Here is a 12189-nt window from a genome sequence, read left to right on the forward strand (position 1 = left end):
TGTTCAATTTTCTGAGCGTGATCCGTTATCTTCTGCTGGCGTCTGGGCATTTAGTCAGATTTCCCCGGGTGTTCGACCCCACAGGTTGAAAGATTTTTCTGCGCAGTCTCTGGGTTCTGTTCTTCCTATCCTGCCCAGTAGGTGGCGCACGTGGCACACGCCTGTCTGTGGGTTCCACCAGCGAAAGTTGCTGTGGGTCCCTCAACTCTGGAAAACTCTCGCCGTAGGGGAGGTTCGGCAACCGAAGCGTCTTGGAAGAATGCCAGCCGGCCCGGGGTTCCAAACGCGGGGAGGGTCGCCGGCTGTCGCAGCACAGGAGAGCGTCCGGCCAAATTAGCTAGTCGGCCCGGGGCACCAAGCGTGGCGGGAGGGCGCCAGCTGTCGCAGCCCGGGAGAGTGCACTGCTCCCAGCCGACGGGGGAGTCACGTGTTTGGAAGGGATCCCCCGGTCACTGTTCTCCGCAGTCTGGGGATTTCCGACCCAACTATCTCAGTTGTTCCGGGGGGCCTCGTGTGGTGGGGGCACCAGCCGCCGCGGCCTAAGGGGACCGCCTGTCCAATTCTACCAGCTGGCTTGGGAAGGTGGAAGGGAGGGACTCCGGTCGCTTGCTGTCCCACCCAGGAAAGCCCGTGCCCCTTGGTGATCTCACCGGAGCTGGTTCTCCCAGATAGTCAGCCGTTGCAGGATGGGGTACGCTGTCCCTTTGATCTCCCTCGTGGCTCCGGGAGCTGCTCTGTATTATCTCCACTCCCCCAGTAGTTGTTCTGGAGGAGGAAAGGTGAGGGCGGCAAGGCTGTCGAGGCTGGTGGCGGAGGAGCACGGTGAAGGCGGGGGAAGAGGGCACCGTGTTGGTTGGAGAGCAGCCGGAGCAGGAGGGGGAGGAGGGGAGGGGGTAGGGAGGTCGGGCGGCTCGGCTGCTGCGGGGCGCGTGCGCCGTGCGGCGGTCCGGCGGAGAAAGAGAGGGGGTAGGGAGGTCGGGCGGCTCGGCTGCTGCGGGGCGCGTGCGCCGCGCGGCGGTCCGGCGGAGAAAGAGAGGGGGTAGGGAGGTCGGGCGGCTCGGCTGCTGCGGGGCGCGTGCGCCGCGCGGCGGTCCGGCCCCTGTTTTCTTATAAGCATTTTCTAAAGGTGACCATACCATTGTTATTCTCTTGTTCCTGGCTTATTTTGCCTCACCAAATGTCCCACATGTTCATTCACATCGTTGCATACCTCACGACTTTGTTAATTTTTATAACAGCACAATCTTCATTCATAAGTATGCACCACCAATCTACTTCTCAGTTAGTTCTTCCTTCATCCACCTGCTTTTATCAGGCATCATGTATAGTTCCCAAAGTCCACAGTCCATCAACATTCTCAATTTTAGATAATTTTATCGTTCCCAAGAGACAGAAAACCAATTAACACACCCTCGCCAAATAGAAAATCTAAATCTCCTCTTAACTCTTGTCCCTCACCCCATTATTTACCTCTGCAGTTGCTCTGGTAGTGCTGATGTTTTCCTTTTGAACACAGCCCCGTAGGATGCAATATCAGTTTTCCCCCATACCCTGTACTTAAACACACTTTGAACATGAATCATGTCTTTGCCGTAATTCTTACAAGGACTAATTCATATTTCTTGTGTCAATCAGTGGGACACATAAGTCTATGCAACCCCTTACAATCTTTTTCATCTTCAATATGGTAATATTACTTATAGACTGAGTAGACAACCACCTTCACTCCTATCTATTCCCTTACCTTGGAGATCAACCTCATTAGCTAACCATTCACCTATCTCTAACTTTTGTGTATCTCTAAGTCCCTTATATTCTGTATTATAAGCCCCTGATTATACCTTTATGCTGGTCATAACAGTGAAATCATACAGTATCTATCCTTTTGTGTCTGGCTAATTTTACTCAGCACTATGTCCTTAAGACTCATCCATTTTGTCATGTGCTTCAGGATGTCATTTTGTCTTACTGCTGCATAATATTCCATCGTATGTATATACCACATTTTGTTGATCCACTTGTCTGTTGATGGGCATTTTGTTTGTTTCCATCTTTTGGCAGTTGTGGATAATGCTGCTATGAACATCGGTGTGCAAATGTCTGTTTATGTTGTTGCTTTCAGTTCTTCTGGGTATGTACCGAGAAGTGCTATTGCTGAGTCATAGGGCAACTCAATATTTAGTTTTCTAAGGAACTGCCAAACAGTCTTCTATAGTGGCTGCACCATTATACATTCCCACCAGCAGTGCATAAGTGTCCCAGTTTCTCCATATCCTCTCCAACATTTATAGTTACCTGTTTGTTTAATAGCAGCCATTCTAATAGGTGTGAGGTGGTATCTCATTGTAGTCTTGACCTGCATTTCCCTTATAGCCAATGAAAATGAGCACCTCTTCATGTGCCTCTGAGCCATCTGTATTTGCTCTTCAGAAAAATGCCTATTCAATCTTTAGCCCATTTTATAATTGGGTTGTTTGTTGTTGAGTTATATGATTTCTTTTATATACAGGAAATCACACCTTTGTCTGATATGTGATTTCCAAATATTTTCCCCGATTGAGTTGGCTGCCTCTTCACCTTTTTGACAAAGTCTTTTGAGGTGCAAAAGCATTTGATTTTGAGGATTTCCCATTCATCTATTTTTTCTTTTGTTGCTTGTGTTTTGGGTGTGAAGTTTGGAAGCTACCTCCTATTACTAGGTCTTGAAGATGTTTCCCTACATTTTTTTCCTAGAAGCTTTTTGGTACTAGTTCTTATATTTAGGTGTTATTTCCACTTTGAGTTAATTTTTGTGTAGGGTGTAAGACAGGGGTCTTCTTTCATTCTTTTGGCTATTGATATCCAGTTCTTGCATGCCTAATTATTGAAAAGACTATTTTGTCCCAGTTCAGAGGATTTGGGGGGCCTTGTCAAAAGCCAGTTGACCATATATTTGTTGGTCTATTTCTGTACTCTCAGTTTGATTCCATTGGTCACTGCCTTTATCTTTGTGCTAGAACCATGCTGTTTTGACCACTGTGGCTTTATAATAGGTTTTAAAGTCAGGGAGTGTTAATCATCCACTTCATTCTTCTTTTTTACAGTGCGTCTAGCTATTCGGGGTCTCTTTCCCTTCCAGATAAATTTGATATTTAGCTTTCCAAATCTTCAAAGTAGGTTGTTGGAATTTTGAATGGTACTGTGTTAAATCTGTAGATCAATTTGGGGAGAATTGATATGTTAACTATATTTAGCCTTCCTATTCATGAGCAGGAATGTCTTTCCATCTATTTAGAGCCCCTTTGATTTCTTTTAGCAATGTTATGTAGTTTTCTATGTACAAGTCCTTTACACACCTAGTTAAGTTCATTCCTAAGTACTTGATTCTGTTAGTTGCTATTTTGAATGGATTTTTCTCCTTAACTGACTCCTCAGCTAGGTCATTGCTTGTGTATAGAAATGTTACTGATTTTTGCACATTAATTTTATATCCTGCCACCTTCTTGAATTTGTTTATTAGCTCAAATAACTTTGCTGTAGATTTCTCAGAATCTTCCAAGTATAATATCATGTCATCTGCAAATAATGAGAGTTCTACTTCTTCCATTCCAATTTGGATCCCTTTTGTTTCTTTTTCCTGCCTGATTGCTCTCACTAGAATTTCTAGCACAATGTTGAATAATAGTGGTGATAGTGGGCATCCCTGTCTTGTTCCTTATCTTAGGGGGAAAGCTTTCAGTCTCTCTCCATTGGGTACAATGCTGCCTATTTGTTTTTCATATATTCTCTTTATTATATTGAGGTAGTTACCTTTGATTTCTATCTTCTGGAGTGTTGTTACCAGAAAAAGATGTTGAATTTTGTCGAGTGCTTTTTTCAGCATCAATTGAGATGATCATGTGATTTTTCCTTTCGATTTGTTATCATGCTGTATTACATTAATTGATTTTCTTGTGTTGAACCATCCTTGCATTCTTGGTAGAAACCTTACTTGGTCGTGGTATGTAATTCTTTTAATGTGTTGTTGGATTCAATTTCCTAATATTTTGTTGAGAATTTTTTCATCTATGTTCATTAGGGAGATTGGTCTGTAGTTTTCTTTTCTTATAGCATCTTTACCTGGTTTTGGTATTAAAATGATATTAGCTTCATAAAATGAGTTAGGTAGGGTTTCTTTTTCCTCAATTTTTTTGAAAATCTGAACAGGATTGGTGTTAGTTCTTTTTGGAATGTTTGATAAAATTCCCCTGTGAAGCCATCTGGCTCTGGGCTTTTTATTTGTAGGAAGATTTCTGATGACTGATTGAATTTCTTTATTCGTGATTGGTTTGTTGAGCTCTTCTCTTTCTTTCTTATTCAGTGTATGTTGTTTGTGTGTTTCCAGTAATTTGTCCATTTCATCTGAGTTGTCTAGTTTGTTGGCAAATGGTTGTTTATAGTATCCTCTTATGATTTCTTTTATTTCCTCAGGGTCTGTGGTTACACATCCCTTCTCATTTCTGATTTTGTTTATTTGCATCCTCTCTCTTCTTTCTTTGTCAGTCTTGCTAGTGGCCCATCACATATAGATCTTTTGAAACTATGTCAGGTCAAGGAAATCTGTCATATTACTGACAGGATACACACCTAAGAAACACCTCTGTCTAAATTCCAGAGATAACACATTAAATAAAAAAACCCCACATAATTATATACAAGATAAGGTATTTTTTGTTTTTTAATGCAATTTTATTGAGATACAGTCACACACCATAGAAACCATCCAAAGTATACAATCAGTGACTTGCAGTATCATCACATAATTGTACATTCATCACCATGATGAATTTTAGAACATTTTCATTACTCCAGAAAATAAATGAAAATAAAAAAGGAAACCCAAATTCTCCCATACCCCTTATTCCCGCACCCCTATTTTTGATCCCTAGTACTGGAATGTTATTTATTACTGTTGAAGAAAGAATATTGAGATATTACCATTAACTATAGTGCATAGTTTGCAATAGGCACATTTATCCCATTAACCCTCTATTATTAACTGCTTGTAATAGTGCTACATATTTGTTCTAGTTCATGAAAGAACTTTTCAATATTTGTACAGTTATCACAGACATTGTCTACCACAAGATTTACTGTGTTATCTATTCCTATGTTTTAACCTCCAACTTTCCTTCTGGTGGCATACATGACTCTAAACTTCCCCATTCCTACTACATTCTCACACAATTCATTACTGTTAACTATTCTCATAATAACATACTACCATCACCTCTGTCCATTTCCAAACATTTAAGTTCAACCTAGTTAAACGTTCTGCACATATTAAGTAACTGTTCCCTATTGTTTAGCCTCATTCTATCTCCTGGCAACCTATATTCTATATGTTATATCTATGAGCTAACATATTATAATTAGTTCGTATTAGTGAGATCATATAATACTTCTCCTTTTGTGTCTGACTTTTTTCACTTAACTTAATGTCCACAAGTTTCTTCCATGTTTTCCCATGCTTTAGGACTTCATTTCTTCTTACTGCTGACTAATATTCCATTGTATGTATACACGACATTTTGTTTATATATTCACCTGTTCATGGACATTTGGGTTGTTTCCATCTTTTGGGAATCATGAATAACACTGCTGTGGACATAGGTGTGCAAATATCTTTTCATGTCCCTGCTTTCAGATTTTCTGGGTATAAACCGAGTAGCAGAATTGCCAGATTGTAAGCAACTCTATACTCAGCTTCCTGAGGAACTGCCAGAGTCCTCCATAGCAGCGACACCATTTTGCATCCCCATCAGCAATAAATGAGTTTCAATTTCTCCACATTCTCTCCAACACTTGTAATTGCTTATTTGTTTAATAATGGCCAGATAAGGTAATTTTAAGTGCAAAATCTCCAGTGGCTTCCCATCTCACCTGGAGTAAAAGCCTGAGTCCTCATGTTGAACCATGGGGTGATCTACCCATCCACCCTCCATCATATCTCGGCATCATCTCCTACTAATCTTCCTTTCTTTCACTCAGCTCCATTCATATTGGCCTTCTTGCCTCTGATATCTGCATGGCTGGTTCTCTCAGCTGCTATAACTTCTCACACAAACGGGAATTTCTTAGGACCTCCGTGTTTTGAATTGCACATTCCCTGCTTTCTCTTCCACCAAATCCTCGTGGAAGAGGATTTTGTCTTTTACCATTTCAGTAACATATTCTCATGTGTCCAGCACAGAGTAAATACTTGTTAACTATTTATTGAATGGCTGTGGAAACAAACAAAAACAATTTATTCAGCATCTACTGTGTTGCAAGAATCTTACTATGTTCATTCATCACTTTAATGTAAACCTTATCACCATCACATGAGGAAAATAATATGATACTTATACATGAGGAATATGAGATTGAGAAACTCAGCTGAATTGCCCAAATCTGACAGCTGGCATTGCCCTCAACACTCACCGTATCAGCATTCTCTATGTTCCCAGCAAGCCTTAGCTTCATGAAATCTTGTGTTTGGTCTTTTTTTTCCTCTGCTCTCTTCTCACAGAGGAAGGCTGAGAATGTCGTAGAGAAAAACCCCACGCAAATCAAATAAATGCCTCTAAGAAGAGCACTCAAGTGTGAGGCTTTCCTTTGAGGGCGTATTTTCTCATGTTGGGCAGGAAGAGGAAGGAGAGAAAGGATCTGAACAAAAGGAAAAGAATCCAAGGGAAATTAGGCCTCCTCATCTGATGCCTTCTCTCTATCAGCTTTCAAGTAGTTTCAACTGAAGAACATCTAGTGTATATCTGGTTTCGTATTTTATCCCTTTTAAAATGCAAAGGTCTTGTCCCCCGCTGGGACATATGGATATTTTTCCTGTTGTTTGCACCTTTTCTCAAAAATGTATTTAATAAGAAAAAATGATACTCATTTAAGCAATTTACTTTTTAGATGACATTAATCCATCCTCTAAAGCAATCTTAAAGCAATCAATTTTTGTCATAAGGATGATCTTAATGTTTAATGGTGTCTACATTATTTATGCTGGTGGGTGAGAAACCAGGCTTCCTACATCTTACAGTCTGGCAAATATCCTGTCTTTTTTTTTTTTGAAAAGGAAATCTGCAACTTGACTGTAATTTCAAAAGTGTGCAAAGGAATCAAATAACAGTTTCAAGTTTCTCTAGGTATGAAGGATGCCTCAAATGAAAACAGTACATGCAGATGTCAGTTAAATAGAAAGAGCCATTCACCTAACCACCTAGACTAAACCAGGAGGGAAATGGACTAGCAGCTGACAAGGATGAACAGACAGCACTAAGGGAATAGGGCTTCGTTTTCTCTTTGACCAGAGAGCAGCCGCACATGTACATTATTCAGTCTTATCTGCTCCATTTCACACCTTGAAACTCAAAACTCTGTAGCTCTTGTCCACATAAGAAGTTTACTTAGCTTTATTTTTCAAAATGGACCTCTAACTTGGTAGATTGAATTATGCACCTTGACAGACATGTTCTTTTTCTTAATCCACATCCTTGTATGTGTGAGCCCACTGTTTACATACAAATAGGCCTTAGGAAGATTTTAATTTTAGTTAAGATGAGGCCCAATGGAATGAGGATGGGTCTTATATTACCGGTTCATATTACCAGAGGTCTGATGAAGAGAAGAAACTGGAAGGCAGAAGTTGGAGCAGCCACACAGTATGAAGCCAAAGTAAGCAAAACTGGAATTGACTGAGAGAGATCAAGAGACCGCCTTGTGGTAAGAGGCAGAGATCCGTGCCAAGGAACCCCAGGGGACATCAGCAGTCACCTCCAGAACCTTACAGACTCCAGGTGAAAGCAAGCTTTACTAATTCCTGGATTTGGGACTTCTTCTAGCCTTAAAACTGGGAGCCAAAAAATTCCTGTTATCTAACCCAAATCCAGTTTGTTGCATTTGTGATAGCAACTTTGTCAAACTACCACCAACCTAAATGGTCCCTGCTGTTTATGAGAGAAAATTCATCTTTGCTTTAAGTGAATTTGCTTGAAGTGGCCACTCTGGTACCAGGCTTTTGAACAAGGCATCCCTCCTGTACCTTTTTTGAAGGACTAAATTTACCATGAAAACCACCAGTTTCTTGGTGATACTCAACTCTCAATTTTCCATCCAGCAACACCAATATATGATACCATGCTGCATGATATTACAACATGAGTTGCTCCAAAAAGTAGCATCAATGATTGCTGTGTGAAGGCCATACTGGCTCTCTATCTCCTCTCATTACACTTTGAGTAATTTCAAGAACCTGTTTCTGAGTACCTATCTCCTCTTTGCCGGGAGCTGAAGATTTTAGAGATATGAAGCACATCCTTGTTCCAAGATCATGGTCCAGTGCCACTGGTATACACATTTCTAGAAACTGTCTATATAGAGGTCCACAAACAGTGTTATCAAGTAGCAAAGATGTTTTCAATGGGAAGCTGAGCCAAGTCTTGTGGCTCACTGTGGTGGAGATGCCATTTCGCTTGTTTAGTTAAATATTTAGCAACCAAAGCAAGAGAAAATCTTTCTGCCCATCCTGTGAGAACACAGGCACTGCCTAGGTTCAAATCCCATCTTTTCCAAGTTCTAGTAGTATATCCGTGGGCAAGTTAGTTAGTTTTTGTATATTTCATCAAAAGCAAAATAGAAATAAAAATATCACCTACCTCATAACAGTTTTACAAGACCGCACAGGTTAATCTGTAAAATCATTAAGAGTTATGTCTGTAACCCACTCTATTTCCTCAAATCTAAGATGCCATCTGTTATGAGATATACCCACTACTCATACTCCCAAGAAAGTAAAACAATGCAAATTCTAATTGTAAGATGTTATCAATTTTGATGCTTCCTGACGTGATAAAAATGAATAAACATGTATCTTAAAATCAGTGAAGGATATGTGTAGGTGCCATATAAATAAATAAAATCCAAAGACCAGGCAAATTGACTACTCAGAGGCAGTGGGAACTGGTTCTAAGTTTCATCTATTAATAAAAAAATCATTTCTGTTTGTGGATTGTTATCTAATTGGCAATGCAGATTTTAACTATAAAATCACTGGCTGTGATTTCATCACATCTTGATTAGTCCAAGAAGTTACTAAAGCATGTTTATCATTTTTCTTTATCAGGTTTTGAGCTGCTTCCATTACACACTCTCTAGGATCATATAATAATCTAACTAAGGCATGACGGTCAATAGGGAGGCAGTCATTGAAAGATGATTGGGCACAAATTCATCCTGGTCCCTCTATACCACTAGGCATTAGCTGTCAGGGAACGTTTGACCTGAAGGTGCTTATGTGAAATTGGAAACCAAAGGAAAGATCTTCTACCAGCCACTCTTCCCAGTCCTCACTGTGCTGCTTGCTCAGTGGTCAAGTCTGCTACTTCACTGACAATGTAATTACTATTTATTTATTTATTTATTTATTTATTTATTTATTAGAAATTGCATACAGCTACCTATGGGCAGTCACACTCTTGTGAATATTTAATCAGGCTTCTTGTGTTAATCACTTCTTTTAAGTTTCTGCTTTCTTCAGCAGCAGGGTGAAAACTTTCTCTGTGGATGATAGTTGATTCTCTGGGCACTGGTTCTGCCTTTATCTGTTTTTCAAATGAAGCATTGTTCTAGTATTTGTTATCCCCAGTGATTGAATTTTGCTTCTGCCAACACTTAAGATAGTATGACAGGAAAGGGCTAGAAAAAAAATTCTTAGTAATAGGGGTTATTTTGTAGAAGGCTTTTATTCATGGTTAAAACATCTGAGATGTGGAATATTTTAAAACTATTTTTATTATTTTGAAGCATGTGCAGCAATAGGAATCAGGCATGGCATTAACCAGTGGGAATCCTTAGAGAACCTGTTTTAATGAGTAGATGAGATTGCTTATAATTCACATAACAATTTATATGTAAATGGATGTATCTGAAAATCACCAGTGTGCTCCAGGGTACTCAAAAAGGTTGTCTTTCATTAAGAATTTCTGAACAGTGCCTCTCCAGTCTTGTTTACATTATTTCTATCAGATCAAAGGTAAGTCTCTTTGGCCTGATGTAGCCAGAGTTGGTGTATTAGTTATCACTGCTGTGTAACAAATTACTCTAAAACCTAGACATATAAAACAATAAACATATGATAACTCACGCAATTACTGAAGGTCAGGAATCACAGAGTGGCTTAGCTGGGTGGTTTTAGTTCTGATTCTCCCCTGAGATTACATTTAAGCTCTCGGCTGGGAGTGCAGTCTCTGAAGATCTGGGTTGGAAGAGCTGTGTCCTTATTCACTCATGTGACTCTTGGCTGTAGATATCAGTTCCCTGTCACATGGGCTTCCCCCTAAAGCTGATCACAACCCAGTTTCCCTTAGATTGAGTGGTCCAAGAAAGGGAAAGAATAAGCATGAGCAGGTGTCACTGTATTTTATAACTTCATTGTGGAAGTAATATATTATCACTTCTGCCACTGTATGCTTATTGTACTGACCAACCCTGGCTCAATGTAGAAGGGACCGTATAAGCAATCTGCTTGCAAGAAACTCACATGGCTCCTGGCATGAGACTTTGGTTCCTTACGTGTTCCTCTCCATAGGGTTAATCCAAGGAGGAGAGAATGGCACCCAAGATGGAAGCCACATAATTTCAGAAGTGACTTAATTATCACTTCTGCCATATGCTGTTGATCATACAGACCCACTCTGGTACTATTTGGGAAGGGCTTGTGCAAAAGTGTGTGAACACTAGGAGGCAGGGATGATGGAGTACCATTTTCGAAGCTGCTTCCTCTGCTGACATGTGTCCTAAGCTGGGCCAGCTAAATACTCCCTTCCTGGAACTAATGCCTTTACTAGAGTGGCAGGTATAAAGAATGGAATTATTTCTTCAGGTCCAGCCATGAAAATGGTTCCACTTATCATTAAGCTAAGTTTTCTTTTAGTTTTGCAAACATCCAATAATCTTCCAATGAATTACCTTTGCATTAAGTTAGCTCAGATTGATTTCTGTTGTTATAATAAAAGATTCTCAATTGATAAATTTAAATTTAAATGCATGTGCAATGCTGAAACTACTTTCTGTTAAATGTAGATTATGGGAGCAATTGTTGGAAAAGGGGGACAAAAATATAGAACTGTGGCAAGAGTAACAAGGACTTTGTGGTACTAGATTGGAATTGGAGCTATCAGTGTGAACTCACAGGGTTTCACACACACGCACACACAGATTTCCCTAGTTCTAGCTGCTGAAAGGGCTAGAAACCATGCCCTAGCAGCAGTGTGTATATCGAAGTGCTAAGATCTTGTTTTCTAAATCCCTTGCCCCACTAAAAGCAATCAGGAATCTTTGAAAAAATGATGTGGGCGGGGAAAATACAAGGTAAGCATGGAACATCATTTGAGTCAGAAACTTAGGAAGTTTTCAAAGAATAATGGGGACATGTCAAAATTACATAGCTGCTCATGTGAAGCTATGCCAGATCTTGGGGCAATTCAAACCTTAAAATAGAAATTATTTTGCAACCATCATGTTAATAATTGATTCTGGTGGGCATCATCAATGGATGTTAAAACTTGTGGGCAAATTTTTGAGGAAGAACAGATATTTTCACGGTCTTAATATATCTCCCCCCAAAACACCTATTAATTACAAAGGGAGAAACAGTACCTTTACAGAGGAGGAACCTGGCAGACACCACCTTAACCATGTAATTAAAGGGAATGATGGCAATAATGGGACAAAAGAACATCCTGTGCTCCTGATATGGTGTCCTGAGAAGAACACAGTACTGCTGTTGGGGTATTCTGCTAAAAACATATAATCTAAATTTAATCATGAGGCAACACCAGACAAAAACAAATTGAGGAACATTCTATGAAATGATTAAAATTTACTTTTTGAAAATATCAGGGTTAAGTAAGATGCAGGCTGAGGGATAGTTTCTGATTAAAGGAGGCTAACGAAACATGACAGCTAAATGCAGTTGATGCTCCTGGATTGGATCTTAAACCAGGGGAAAATGACTGTAAAGGACATTATTGGAATAATGGGTCAAATTTGAATCTAGACTGTAGATTAGATAATAGCATTGTATCAGTGTCATATCTTCTGATTTCGATAATTATGTAAGAGAACATCTTTCTGGGGAATACACACTGAAGTATTTAAAGGTAAAGATTGTGTCTTGCACACTCG

At 39.9% G+C, this 12189-nt stretch overlaps 1 protein-coding gene across 1 annotated transcript in view; it reads left to right on the plus strand.

The window, feature by feature from the left end:
- Positions 1-12189, plus strand: part of TAFA4 (TAFA chemokine like family member 4) — a 265526-nt gene that overhangs the window by 203432 nt on the left and 49905 nt on the right. The gene's annotated exons all lie outside the window — the stretch shown is intronic.

This window comes from Tamandua tetradactyla, chromosome 15 (genome assembly GCF_023851605.1).
Source record: "Tamandua tetradactyla isolate mTamTet1 chromosome 15, mTamTet1.pri, whole genome shotgun sequence".
Lineage (NCBI taxonomy): Eukaryota > Metazoa > Chordata > Mammalia > Pilosa > Myrmecophagidae > Tamandua > Tamandua tetradactyla.